Raw genomic sequence first — 15,627 nt, 5'->3', positions numbered from 1 at the left:
GCATAGAAGCAGAAATATCTCGGGAACATCACTGATTCCAAATGTTAAAGAGAAAAATCCCTCATGCATGCCCCAAATTTAATTTTAATATGGTCCAAATAACTATTGCTCTAATTGAATATAGTTATCGTTGATGAAATTACATACATCTCCAATGACATCATCCTAAATTTTAAAATTTCTACAAATTAGACACTTTTGAATGCTATGTAAAACAGACTTCTAGAAGACCTCATAGACTCATTTTCCTTTCTCTGCCATACATCTAAGACAATAACATCCCTTCACTCTGTCTGCTTACTTCCATCTTGCAAACTCTGTCATTCATTTCTTTCTTATCACTTAGTTCTTTCCTAAAAATCACATGGCTGAATCCTCTAAACTTGGTTTTACTCCCTGCTCCAATCTGTCCTACACACGACCACTACAATTTCCTTTTCCCAAATGGAAATCTGTCTTTGTTTAAAAACATTTCAGTGGTTCGTCCATAACAAGAAGGCATCTTCCAGCTGCTTGTAGAAATCTTGTGTCCCGCATGTTGAGTCCTATCTTCTCAAACACCCTTAGCTCCTACCAGTTACTCAGCTGAACTCTAATTAGTCAAACAAAAATATTTAATTTTCCATATATGCCAACCTATTTTATGAATCTAGACTTTTAAACATTCTCTTTGCTTGGAATATCCTCTTATCCTAACCACAGATTCTTATTTTATGGTCTATTGAGAAACCATCCTGGTCTACCTGCTGTTTACTCTCTGGTGTCTCTGCTCCACTTCATGCATGCCGCCATTATCATGCTCCACGCACTGTGTTTTGATCTTGAATCTCCATAGGTTGACAGTGTCAGGCATACGTGCCAAGCTCCACATTTCTTGCTTAATGAATAAACATATGAAATGCTGATGGTAATACTTTCATCTGGTACTTATTGCTGCTTGTAAGATTTAAGCTTAGAGATCTTGAAACCCTCTTTAATTATTGCTTAAATAGGCTCAGTAGTTTTAAATGGCCATTTTATATTTGCGGATGCTAAATTAGCCACTGGAGGGAGCCCATATACTATGAATCTAGAGTATCATTAACACTTGCAAACTATACTAATTAAAAATAATTATAAAGAAGGTCTTTAAATTTAAAACAAGCTGAGTTTTCCAGTTCTAAAGTCATGACTAAACTAGTTTTTCAGGTGGAAGTAAACTATAGTTTGTGTTTTTATCACAAAGTCAAGATATGATACAGAAGATAAAGGAGAGAATGAATAGGAAAGAATTGGGAAGTCCAGAAAAATCGGGGGTGTTTTTTGTATTCAAACATGGATTCAATAATTTTGCTTTGTATTTATTACAGTAAAATATTTTAAATTTAATTTTCTAAAAAAAATATGCTTTACAATAGATGATATCAGGTGAATACACCAATTATAACATACTAGTCTTAAGATAGTATTTGTAAGAGTTTGAAATGGTTGGTTATTTATCAATTCGGCGGCCTGAATTCTTTTAACTTTAATTCATAGTTACAGAGATAATGCTGTTGTTTTTCTTGTTAGATTGTTCAAAGGGAAATAAATCAGAGGTTCTCTAGCTTCAGGCAATTTAAAAATATGATCTGATATACATAATTATGCAAGTTCCAAAACTTTGAGGGGTTTTAAGAAGTGTCAAACATGTATCAAACTGCCTGGAGTTTGCATACAAATTTCTATCATTGTATCTTTCTCTAACTTGCTAAACCCAGGTGAAATTTTTAAAAATTGCTTTTATATTAAAAGTTGCTTTTATATTAAAAGTTGCTTTTAAAAATAATCTGAGGCAGTGATTATCTTTGGATAGAGCTATATAGCCTGTACAATCAAAATAATTTTCCTTTTGGATGATAAAATTTTTAAAACTATGTTTAATCTCAAGTGATGTTATTGAAAGTCTGCGTAAATGATTGCCTACCTCTGGTACTAGAATTTACAACAGTGACGTTGATTAAATGTGGAATGTATCTTTATTAATTCTCTAAATTTTAAATCAGCTACACTTGACAAGAGGGGAATTGTCATTGTTGCAAACTCTCAATTTCAGCGTTCTCTATAAAATAACTTTCAGCCTTCAGGATAATACTGATACTCTCTTGGCACAGCTAAAATTTTAGATGGACTTTTCAACATAGCTAATGTGGATGAGTTCAGTGAAAAAACATTTGGTGTGCTAAATTATCTGAGGACACATTAAAATGTTTAAAGAGTTTTATATTTCACATAAATGCTGGTTATTTATTAGGTAGGTAGCCTTTCAAAATGTTATTCATGAGCTCATGACTCATCTTTGCATAGTTCACAGGCTAGCTCCCAGACTACAGTCCAGGACAGTAAACGGGTTGATGACACAGGCGCTGAATAAGAATCAGCTGATCTGCTACATTGTGCAGGGCACTTTTTCTGTTTGTCATTATTTTTACCAGTGGTTTAAGTTTTGTGCCATTTTTCCCTCCCTTCCATAAATACACAATTCATATTTAGAATGAGGCGTATCTGTAATAAAAGCAGATAAGGATAAGAGCTATAACAATCCAATTTGTTCTGTCTGATGTTCAAAGTGGTTCTAGAGTCTATTGATATTCTTCCATTTCACCACCTGAAATTCTCACCACCATTTTAGATGAGAAATTTGAGGCTCCACAATGTCAAGAAACTTACCCAATGTCATATAGAGAGTGTTAGAGCCAGCATTCAGGATAGGCCTGTTTGCCTCGAACTTCTTCTCTCTTCTTTTTTGCTGCTATGTTTTTCAAACTTTTCTGATTGGAATCCATTCTAAAAAAAAAAAAAAACGAATTTTACATGAGACAAAATACAGATACATACACACAATAAAACATTTTTCAAAAAATACTCATCTTTACAGCATGTGATTTACTCTGTTATTATGCATTCTATTCTATTTCATTTTGTAAGACATAAGGCAATAAATTGACTTCACGATCTGCTAACTGGTGACAACCCATGGTTAGAAAAACACTAATCTTCACTTTACCCCTGTGCTTTATCTTGCTGTGCAAATAAATAGTTTTTGGAAAGTAACTTCAGAGGATCATGGACCAGTTGAGTTAAAAGGAGGAGGCAAGTTGATGGACAGAGCCAGTGTCTTTTAAATTAAATTAAATTTAATTTAAATTTAAAATCCATTAAAGAACTATGTTTAGATCCTTTGAATATAAATAGGACTGCTTTGGTAGGAAACCAATAAATCTTAATCTTGATACTTCTTCAAGTGCATTTTGAGAGAAGTCATGTTCACATTAACAAGAGTTTTATCAAATCAAATCAGTAAGGATAATAATAGTTTAAAATCTAATGAGAGCAAAGCACAAACAAGTCTATTTGGAAAAGTAAAATTGAGTTAAAGATAAGAGCACATTCTGAAAATGATTTTTCTTCATTGTTACATCCTTAGAGATTTCTTGAGGAATTTATCTGGGCAAACCTGAGGCAGTCATTTACTACTGTTTTTCCCTCAAGGTTTCTGCGCTGAACCAGCATAATCCTGGCACTGTAGGGTTTTTGAGGCTATAAATGAAAGGATCTGAGAAATTCAGGCAAGTATCGCTTTCACCTAAATTCTAAAAATGTGGATTCTTCCATCTCAACTATTAAAATAGAGTTTCATTCGAGGTGTTTCGATTTCCACTTCTTTTAGTGATATCATCTTTCAGAATACCTCCTATCCTACAGAGCATGTATTAGAAGTTAATTTTTGAAGTAAATTTCAGTTGCCCTTGAAACAAACAGATATCACATAAACTACAGTTAAATTAAAATGGATATTTTGCATTCAGATATGGAGACCAATATCTTTGTTGCTGTTGATAGTATTCCTTTGATTAAGTATTTTGCGATCAGCTTGGATCTCTATTTCAAAAGGCTATTGCAGAGCGGAACTTTTGTAAATTACATCAATGACAGATCATCCTTCTATGAATTACTTAATTTGGAGAATATAGATTTAAAAATAACAGAAATTTACTGTGTCTTCTGAATTTCAGAAATATACCATGTAGTAATAACGATAGTAGAATACCACCTCTTGAATTAATATCTCAGATAGAAAATATATGGCCTCTCAGCCTGATCTCAAACTGATTTAACCACTTGGACTAAGACATTAGCTGGATATTTTCTGCTGAAGTCATAGCATTTATTCCTTCCATGAACATTTATTGAATATTTCCTGTGTGCTAGACTCTGTTTTAATCACTAGATACGCACTGGTGAAACAGGAAAAACCCATCCCTTATATCATTTATCTTCTAGTCAGGAAGAGAGATGATAAACAAATAACCACATAATATAGTGTCTGGTAGAGAAAAGGACATTCAGGAAACACCAATAGTGTAAGGAGCTGAAAAGTGAAAGGCATGGTCAAGATGGCTGGGGGAAACGTTTGAACCAGTCCTGCTGTGTGTTGGAAGCTGCTCTTCAGGTTATCAAAATGTTTTTCTTTGTCCTTTCCTACCTGTGGTCTCCAATTCACTGCTTGGATAACCCCTTTTGCATTCTATTCAGTTCATTTAGATTACATGCACTTTAATGCTGGAAAACGACTTGACTTTAGACATTCTTAATCAGAGCTGTCTTGCCTTTAATGTTCATTGTTGCTTATGAACAATGTTGAATAACTTTCTCTAGAAATTGACTAAGATGGTAGAATAATATAAGAGAGCACTAATGCTTGGGGGCTTTCTGTTTTTTTAGCACATTAGCCACACTGATGCCAAATTGTAGGTTTTTAAAAAAAATAACTAAGTTTTTGTTTTAGAAAGGACTATTGTTCGATTTACAAGCTTACTTTGATGGACTGTTTTGTGTTTGGTTGTATTTGTTTTTAATGGAAGGTTGCAACCAGTGCCATTTAGGTCATGGGTTTCTCCTACACACCTTGAAGAGTAGAACCAATGTGACTGGTTTCTTTTGGAAAGTGGAGACATTTATTGATATTTATGGAAAAAAGAGAAAAGGCACATATCAAGTCAATAAATGTTGTGAACTGCTTGTTCATTGAGGACTTTCTAAAGCAGCTGTGGCAGACAGACCCTAAGGTGAATCCAGTTATTCCCAACCCCTGGTGTTTGCACCTTTGTGTAAGCCTTTCCACTGGAGAGTGAGTGGGACCTGTGATTTGCTTCTAACCATAGTATGTGGTTTAGGTAATGAGATGTCACTCCCATTAATACATTGTACTCCTATAAGAGTCCATTTTAGCAGACTGGAGCTGGAGATTCTCCTGTGGGCTTGATGAATTAAGTGGCCATGTTGGAAGAGCTCATGTGGCAAGGAATTCTGGGTGGTCTGTAGGAACTCTGGGATGCCAGTAGGATCTAAGGCAGCCTCCAGCACACAGCCAGCAATAAGCCAGGACCCAAGGTCGTACAGACCTGAGGAAATGAATTCTGCCAACAACTTGATTGAGCTTGGATTCTTCTCCAGTTGAGTCTCCTGATGAGAATATACTTTAGCCAACACCTTGATTGCAGCCTCATGAGACCCTGAACAAAAGGCCCAGCTAGGCATGCCTAGACTCCTGACTCATGGAAACAGAAATAATAAACAGGTGTTGATTTGAACAACTAAGTTTGTGGTAATTTGTCACATAGCAACAACAATAACAAAAAAAAATCTAATAAAAACACACTGAATCCCTATATATCCTTTTACTCCAACCACCCACCAAACCTCCATACCTGAATAATCATGATAGCGATGATGAGAGTTTCAACATTTAGAGCAATAATAACAATAATAAAGATACTAATTATTGTATACCTTCTGTATGTTAAGCACTATATTGAATAAACACTTTCCTTCTCTCATTCTGTTTAGTCATGAAAATCTTGTAAAGTATTATTTTAACCATTTTACAAAGGATCAAAACATAATTTTTAGAAAGTCTGTAAACTTACTGCACAACTGGTATCAGAGATAAAATTAAAACCTATATTTGCCCAAACTCTAAGTAGTTTTGCCATTCTGCCATGCTTTTTCAAAAATTCCCTCTCCCATCTTCTACCCTGAGGCACTTAAGTGCTGCTGGGGACAAAAGAAAAATACAAAAGCAAAAACAGCAGTCACAGAACCAGTGTGGATTGAGGCCTCTGAGACTTCATGGTTTTTGTTCTCTTTTGACCTCTCCATACCACGAGTCAATCATTACTTCTCTTTGACTACTTCTCATTTCTCCTTCCTATCAGCAACGCTCCTGCTGCTCCCTTGAGTACTTGACCAAACCCTGTAACTCCCCGAGAAGACATCATTCAGCAGTTTTCTTATACACAGCTGCGTTCCCCGTTTCTCCATACCACTTGAGCCTACCACTCTTCCTTCTTTTCTTCTTCCCAGTCTTCAAGAAGCCTTTTTTCTCAGTTTGAGGCTAATCTAGTAACTTCAAATTCTCTCCTTCTCTATTTACTTTTTTTGATTTTTGTTTTTGTAGTAGAAACATAATTGACTGTACATACTTTTGGAGTATAGCATTGAATATCAATACCTGTGTGCAATATGTGAAGCTCAAATCAAGATAATTAGTATATTAAACTTTATACATTGTAATTATTTTTTTGTGGCCCTTTCTCAATTTCTCAATAACTCCCCCTTTCCCACCTCTGGTGGCCTCAGTTCTGTTCTTTTCTTGTGAAAGTTCAACGAATTGTTGTGATTGTTGTATCTTTCTTTCTTTTTTTCATTGGTTTTTGTTTTTGTTTTTGTTTTTGTTTTAGCTCCCACTTATGAGTGAGAACATGCAGCATTTCTCTTTCCGTGCCTGGCTTATTTCACTTAACAATTTTCTCTAAGTTCATCCATGTTGCTGTGAATGGCAGAATTTCACCCTTTTTTATGGCAGAGTAGTATTCCATTGTGTATATACATTAGTTATTCCCTTGCTTGCTTATATAACCTGCATACTCAAAAATTAGAGTTTGTGGGGTGTTAGGGGTTGAATTGTGACCACCCAAAAAAGATATGTTTGAGTTCTGTATTAGTCTATTCCTATTGCTTATAACAGAATACCTGAAAGTGGGTAATTCATAAAAGAATGAAGTTTATTTCTTTCAGTTGTAGAAACTGAGAAGTCCAAGGTCCAGGGAACATATCTGGGGAGGGCCGCCTTCTGGGTGGTGATTCTACAGCAATGCAGAGTATCACATGCAAGAATAGGAAGAACTCTCTCATGTGCCCCTTATAAAGCTACTCTCTTATAAAGCTCTTTTGTGTGCCCCTTATTAATCTCTTCACAGTCTTCATGATCCATTCAATTCTCAAAGGCCCCACCTTTCAAATATTGTAGTTGGATTTTCCACCCTTTTAACACTGTTACAGTGGGGACCCAGTTTTCAACACATGAACTTTTGGAGGACACATTTGACTCATAGCAAGTCCTAATACCCAGGACATCTGCATGAGAACTTATTTAGACATTGGGTTTTAAAGAGGTAATTAAGTTAAAATGAGGTCATTAGGGTGGGTCCTAATTCAACAATGTCCTCATAAAATGGGGAAAATTTAGAAACACACACACATACAAGGAGATGCCATGTGAAGACTGGAGTTATTCTGACATAGTCCAAAGTACTACTAGAAGCTAGGAGAAAGGTCTGGAACAGGTCCTTCCCTCACACCTTCACAGGGGGCCTGGCCCTGTTGACACTTTAATCACAGGCTTCCAGCCTCCAGAACCATGAGATAATATGTTTCTGTTGTTCTAAGCCATTCAGTTTGCAGTACTTTGTTACGGCAGCCTTAGAAAACTAATCCACAGGGTGACACCAGAAAAATGCACTTTACTTTTCTCCACACCTGTGTACTCTACTGTACATTTTCCCCTGGAGCCTCTTGCTTTCTTCCCCAGGGATTTATCCCCTCAGTCGTTTCTAAGGAAAGTTAAGTGGAAAAAAATCTTATTTGATTGTCACTAATGTGAAACGGGAGTCTCTGATCACCTGGCGGACATTAAAGCTGTCTCTTGCTTCTGTGAGGGGCATAGTGCGATCCTGAAATGCCTCCCCACTGGCCGTCACTGCTGGCGATTGTCTCCCACACGTCCCTTTCACAAAGGCCAGTTCATTTCCACCATCTAAGTGGTTATGATTCTGATTCAGGCCAGGTCATCTGGTGCTTCACCTCCATCTTCTTGCAGCCGAGGTCTCCCTGCCCTTCCAGATGGGCCCCTTAGGCAGGATCTCCTGCAGTGTCCGGCCTGCTCTGTTTCTCATGAGCATCCCATCTGGTCCATGGGAGGCATACACCTTTAGCTTGATGTCAGAGGGACTGCAGCTGTTTCAGACATTCTACTCTGGTGCACAAGCAGCCTCAGCTGGTTGCTTCTCTGTAGGCTACGTGCATGGCCAGATGCTTGACCTCTGTACCCCCAAACTGCTCCTATCAAGGTCTCTGAAAAGTTTCCTTCCTGAGCCTCTCACTCAACGTCAAAGGGACTCATAGCCCATTGCCTCCTCTCTTCAAAGTAATTATCTTCAGTTTCCGAAGCAACTCTAGGCCCCTAGCCTCTTTTATTAGCATGGGGAGAAAAGTAAAATAATTTTTCTGATGTCATCCCTCAAGTCACTGACTGGAGGGGAGTGGCCAGGTGGGAGCCACAAACTTGGCCCTCTGGAATCTCCTTGGCAACTCCAACTTAGGTGAACTGACACCTCACTTCGGGAAAACTCACCACCTATATTTTTGCTACCAATCTGAGATCTTGAAGGAAGTGAGAAAACTGGTACAGTTGTAATATTCTGTTACTCATTTATGTCCATCCTCTGGCTCTCAGCTTGCCCCTGCCCTTATTTATTTTTCCTTTTCAGCCAAGCTTCCTAAACAAGTAGCTAGGCTTGCTGTGTCCATTTTATTCCACTTACTGCTCAGTCCATAGTTCTATCTTCTGTTTCTACAGCAGCACCAGAAGCTGTCTTGGAAGAAGGTACTAAGAAACTTTTGATTGTTCCATCCAAAATTCAGTTCTCCGTTCTGACTACTCTCTGGTATTTGTAAAACTCTGTGAACTACTATGAACCTCTCCTTCCTTTTTAGCACCCCCCTCCCCATATTCTTGAGCGTGAGTGTCTCTTCCTTTATCTTTTCCATCTCCTTCCAGAAAGTTCCTCTTTCTCCAACCTTCATTAAATGCTAGTGGTCTCCAGGTCTCTTCCTTGGCCCTTTTTTATTCTTTGCAATTTAACAAATATAGAAGATATTTTCTCTATCACTCCCTACTCTAGTGAGCACACTAGCTCACTTTCCCAGCTACACATAGTTATTTACTTACCTAATGACATTTTTGAAGCTATGCAATTTGGGCTATTATACTTGATACAAAAAGTTTGCAACCTAGACAATTGAGGAAGAATTGCCTGGAACTGAAAATAGTTAGAAGATTTTCTGCAAAAAAAAAAGGGGGGGGGGAGAGAACAAGTATTGAGTTTGAATAAAAGAGAAAAAAGGAAGAAAAATAGATTCTGAATCATTTAATCACTTTATTTTAAAAGTAATTTTACTCATTTTGATGTAATTGTCTTCAGTAAATAGTTTAGTTGTATTAAAATATATTAATATTTTTTCAGTTGAAATATGTGACTCATTTAGAAACCTCCTGTTACAATTCAAAAATAGCAATATTTCAATTTATTTTATCAATTAATTAGCCATGCTTTTCTTCTCTCTTTAATTCCTTATACTATTCTTTGTGATGTAGGAAAAGACGGTAAGCATCTTAAGAGTATCTTTTCTATTATTATTTAGGAATCATCAAAGCCTGGGGTAAGTCTTACCTACTTTATTAGCTGATTTTAAATATATAATTTCCCTGTTCCTTTTGCTGAATCTTTATTACTTATATTACCTATTTTACTTTTGCTTTTATCACACTTTTTTTCCCCTAACCAACTTCCAGCAGAGCAAATGCCATCTGTGATGTTAATTTTTGACTCCCCAATACTCAGCAGCTGATACATAATATAAAAATGTTTTAAAAACTAAAATTAAATTCTACTTTTGTATATTTCTATAGCATTTATCAATCTGCTAGACTTAGAAAACATCTGGGTTTTAGTTGTTGCTGTTGTTTTTTGCTCTTCTAAATTCTCTATCCATGAATATTCTCTCTCATTCCATTAATTCATTTTTTATAAATTATGCCATTAAGCAACACAGTTAGGCTTCCTTGAATAATGTCTGAAATATTAGAATCAATTATTGGTAGAAGACAACTAAGGGGCACACCTAGAAACAAACTCTTGTCTTAAATAAGACTAAATTCACAAAAATCAAACAACCTTTATGACATTTCAATACATGAAATAAATTGTTACTTGACAAACTACAGAAACCTGTCCTCATAAAAGTTTCCCAAGGGTAAAATTTTCTATGTGAGCCCCCACAGAGGAAAGACAATTTATTTTCCCTAGTGGGGAGCATAATGGGGCAACTTGAAGCATCATAAGAAAGGATCATAAATGCTACTTTCAGAGGGACATCCTTGGAGAAGTGAGGAAGGAAAGGAATATTTGCCAAACCCCTTGAAAAAGTCTGGCATTGAGTGGGATGACAGACGTTCTAGCCAGGTGGTCTACACACATGAATGAAAGAATGTGATGGAAGGGGAACCACAGGGACACTGTTGATCCCATCACGACCATAGCTAAAGATTAAGTTAATATCATTAGGTAGAAAGACATATTAAAAAATACACAGCTCAAGGGTATAGCTCAGAGGTAGAGCATTTGACTGCAAAACATACACAACTCATTGTTAGATTTGCTTATGCAGGGCCAATAGTAATCATTTGTTTGAATTCCTGATATTATTATCATTATATATATTAATATATATATTTATATTATATATTATAAGCTTATTACGGTCTTTGCCAAATGGTAACCAGAGGGAATTCTGCAAATATGTACCAACTGTTCGTGCCTCCATTTCTTTGTGCAGACACACTCCAGTGCAGGCAAGGAAGCGTTCTAAGATCTGATAAGGCTAGGCCTACATGAGACTCATGGCTGTGAAAATGACTATGGTGTCTCTGAGCCACCCATCCCACACCCACCTGAGGCCTCATTTCTTCAGAAAGGATGAGGGTCAGAGCCAGTCACAGGGAATCAGTGAGGGGTGATGCTCAGAGAAGAGGGTAATACTCAGGGAGGGAGGAAAGAGGATAGCAAAGGCCAACAGAGCTCAGTTCAAAAGGCTGCTCCATTCTGAACCAAGAAAAGGGTTTGAAGTTTCTTCCTTCTCCTCATCTTCACTACATTCATTAATCACATCCAGATCCAGCTGCTAAATCCACAATCGTCGAGCAGCAAATTGAGCACCAGGCTCCCTCTATACTATGACTCAGAGGAGGGAGGAACTTGTTTTATTGTCCAGCCCATATTTTACATTAAGCAGCTGAACTGCATGGATGAAACAGGCAGATCACTCGAAGAAGGCAGAGTTGGGGCAGGCCATGGTCAGTGTGTGCTGTTGATATTTAACTGGTACTCCAAGAAAAAAAAATAAGCATTTATGTGATGGTTAATTTTGTGTGTCAACTTGACTGGGGCCCAGATATTTTGTCAAACATTATTCTGAAAGCTTCTGCAAAGGTGGTTTTGGATGAGATTAACATTTAACTCTGGATTTTGAGTAAAGCAGATTACCCTCCATAAATGGGGGTGGACTTCATCCAATTAATTGAAGGCCTTAATAGAACAAGGACTGACCTTCCCTGAGCTAGAGGGAATCCTTTCAGCAGATGCTTTTGGACTCTACAACTCTTCCCGGGTCTCCTGCCTGCCTGCATGCCCACCTGCCCTGCAGATTTTGGACTCACAAAGCCTCTGCAACTGTGTGAGCCAAGCCCCTTAAATCTCAATCTTTCTCTCTCTCTGTCTCTCTCTCTGTCTCTCTCTCTGTCTCTCTCTCTCTCATTCCTTATAACCATTTGAGTCTCACATAATGCTTTCTTGGTTTTTGACAAACTGTTGTATCCATAGCAAACTTATGGTTGCAATTTAACCAAGATTTGATAAATGGAATTATATCTCAATCTGAAAACTCTTTTCCCAATAAACATATTGTCATAAAATCTGATAGGTGAACTTGTGAAATCCACTCTCAGTTTTATAAAAAATTCTATTGCTAACAATTGTGTTACAAAATCAGATGATGAGTGTTTGATTACTCTTTGATTCAACAGAGAAGTTACTCATTTCATTGTGAATAAGTATAGTTTGACACACGTTACTTGATATCTCAGTTTATGTTAGCAAGCAAAGCAAGAATGGAAGAACAAAAACATATTTTGAAACTTCATTTAACTTCTTTACTGAATTGGATAACAGTTTTAGAACACTGGAAGAAGGTGAAACGGTGAAGGAGGTGGTGGCTGCTGTAGGCTCCGGGAAGACGTTAGGGCTGGGGCTGTCAGCCACGGGGTGGAGGTGCTAGGATCTGGGTTCTGGTGCCCTGCAGATCTCCCCATCTAAAAGTTGGTTTTAATTGGTTGCCCACAGGATTGACTTGGCCTCTACTTCTTGTTAAGAAAATACAACCAGGTGTGTGTGGTTTCAGCGCATCACGGCTGTGGTCATCCGTTTGCAAGGTCTTCCAATTGTGGCGGGGACTGTGGACATTCGCCACTTCTTCTCTGGATTGACCATCCCTGATAGGGGCGTGCATATTGTAGGGGGTGAACTGGGTGAGGCTTTCATCGTTTTTGCCACTGATGAAGATGCAAGGCTTGGTATGATGCTCACAGGTGGTACAATTAAAGGGTCAAAAGTAACAATATCGTGGAGTAGTAAAACGGAAATGCAGAATATGATTGAACTGAGTTGTAGGCGTTTTGAAACTGCCAACTTAGATATACCACCAGCAAATCCTAGTAGATCAGGACGGCCACCTAGCTCAGGAATGAGTGGCAGGGTAAACTTGCCTACAACAGTATCCAACTTTAATAATCCTTCGCCTAGTTACTGCCACCACTTCTGCTCATGAAAGCAACAAAAGTATACAGACATTTTCCACAGCCAGCATAGGAATGGCTCCTCCAAATATGGAGGCTTCCTTTGGGAGCCCAACATTTAGTTCAACCGTTCCAAGCACAGCCTCTCCAAGAACACAGTCCCACCACCACCAATTCCTCCAATCCCAGCGATGCCATCTTTGCCACCGATGCCGTCCATTCCCCCAATACCACTTCCTCCTCCAGTACCTGCATTGCCTCCCATGCCTCCCGTGCCTCCAATTCCCCCAGTCCCTTCTGTGCCACCCATGACCCCATTGCCACCCATGTCAGGCCACCCTTGAATCTGCTGGTACTTCTACCTGCTGGAATGAATGGCTCTGGAACACCTGTGAATCTGAACAATAACCTGAACCCTATGTTTCTGGGTCCACTGAATCCTGTTAATCCTATCCAGATGAACTCTCAAAGCAGTGTAAAGCCACTTCCCATCAACCCTGATGATCTGTATGTCAGTATAAATGGAATGCCCTTTTCTGCAATAGAAAATAATATTAGAGATTTTTTCCATGGATTGATGCAGTGCATTTGTTGAAAGATCATGTAGGTCGAAATAATGGGAATGGATTGGTTAAGTTTCTTTCCCCTCAAGATACATTTGAAGCTTTGAAAAGAAACAGAATGCTGATGATTCAACGCTATGTGGAAGTTAGCCCTTTCACAGAGAGACTGTGGGTAGCTGCTGGATGCCATATCACTTTTAAGCAAAGTATGGGACCTTCTGGACAAACCCATCTTCCTCCTCAGGCTCTTCCCAGGTCAAAGTCACCCAGTGGGCAGAAAAGGTCAAGGTCAAGATCACCACATGAGGCTGGTTTTTGTGTTTACTTGAAAGGGCTACCATTTGAAGCAGAAAACAAACATGTTATTGATTTTTTTTAAAAGTTGGATATTGTGGAAGATAGTGTTTAGATAGCTTATGGACCCAATGGGAAAGCAACTGGTGAAGGCTTTGTAGAATTCAGGAATGAGCCTGACTATAAGGCTGCTCTATGTCATCATAAACAATACATGGGCAATCGGTTTATTCAAGTTCATCCAATTACTAAAAAAGGTATGCTAGAAAAGATAGATGTGATTCGTAAAAGACTGCAGAACTTCAGCTACGACCAGAGGGAAATGATGTTAAATCCAGATGGGGATGTCAACTCTGCCAAAGTCTGTACCCACATAACAAATATTCCATTCAGCATTATCAAGATGGATGTTCTTCAGTTCTTAGAAGGAATCCCAGTGGATGAAAATGCTGTACATGTTCTTGTTGATAACAGTGGGCAAGATCTAGAACAGGCAGTGATTCAGTTAAAAAAGAAGATGATGCACGTAAGTCTGAACGCTTACACCATAAAAAACTTAATGGGAGAAAAGCTTTTGTTCATGTAGTTACACTAGAAGATATGAGAGAGATTGAGAAAAATCCCCCTGCCCAAGGAAAAAAGGGGTTAAAGATGTCTGTGCCAGGAAATCCTTCAGTACCGGGAATGCCCAGCCCGGGAATGCCCGGTGTGGGAATGCCCAGTGCAGGAGGTAAAGAGCATGCCTTCCCAACTGTAGGATCAAAGGAGGCCAACAATGGGCCTCCATTTAACTTTCCTGGTAATTTCGGTGGGTCGAATGCCTTTGTGCCACCCCTCCCTCCTCCAGGATTAGGAGGGGCCTTTGGTGATGGTAGGCCTGGTATGCCTTCAGTTGGAAACAGTGGTTTGCCTGGTCTAGGACTGGATGTTCCAGCTTTTGGAGGTGGGCCAAATAATTTAAGTGGGCCATCAGGACATGGAGGGGGCCCTCGGAATTTTAGAAATGGCCCTGGTAGCTTAGGTGGCCCCCCTGGGTTTGGAAGTGGTCCTCCTGGTCTTGGAAGTGCCCCGGGGCATTTGAGTGGGCTGCCAGCCTTTGGGCCTGGGCCTAGACCTGGGTGTGGGCCAGTCCATATTGGTGGTCCCCCTGGCTTTGGATCTAGTTCTGGAAAACCAGGACCAACAGTAATTAAAGTGCAGAACATTCCCTTTACTGTGTCTATTGATGAGATTTTAGATTTCTTTATGGCTATCAAGTAATTTCAGGCTCAGTGTGTTTAAAATACAATGAAAAAGGTATGCCTACAGGCAAACCATGGTGGCCTTTGAATCTCAGGATGAAACCACAGCTGCTGTCATTGACTTAAATGACAGGCCTATAGACTCAAGAAAAGTAAAACTTGTATTAGGGTAGTTGTTCACATCAATTCTTTGTAGGGTAGATAGTCATATTGCTGTGATTAATGCATCCAGATTGTTTTCCTAGTATTTCCAGGTTAGAATCTGTGGATTGTTTAAATTGCATATAGATTGGTTTCCGTAACACAGAGTATTGGTTGACTGTTTACAGAAGACTCACTACCTGGATAAACATTGCTGTATGTTACAGTACAGCTATCTGGAGAGAACACAAAAATGATTTTGGCATACCATTAGAGAAACTATTTGTAAAACTCAAATGAGCACATAAAGCTTATCAAGGACTCTAGATTGGTTTTGTTTTATATCATATGGGATGAAGAAAATAGAAATGCCAGTAGAGCTCATTGAGGGTGCCCT

General features: G+C 38.6%; 1 pseudogene; it reads left to right on the top strand.

Moving 5' to 3' along the window:
• The window catches only part of LOC134390052 (RNA-binding protein 12-like), a 67,469-nt pseudogene extending 52,207 nt beyond the window's left edge, over positions 1-15,262 (top strand).
• The last annotated feature ends 365 nt before the right edge of the window (positions 15,263-15,627 follow it).

This window comes from Cynocephalus volans, chromosome 11, assembly GCF_027409185.1.
Source record: "Cynocephalus volans isolate mCynVol1 chromosome 11, mCynVol1.pri, whole genome shotgun sequence".
Taxonomy (NCBI): Eukaryota; Metazoa; Chordata; class Mammalia; order Dermoptera; family Cynocephalidae; genus Cynocephalus; species Cynocephalus volans.
Note: the sequence above shows the minus strand (reverse complement) of the source record. Positions and strands in the feature narration are given on the sequence as shown.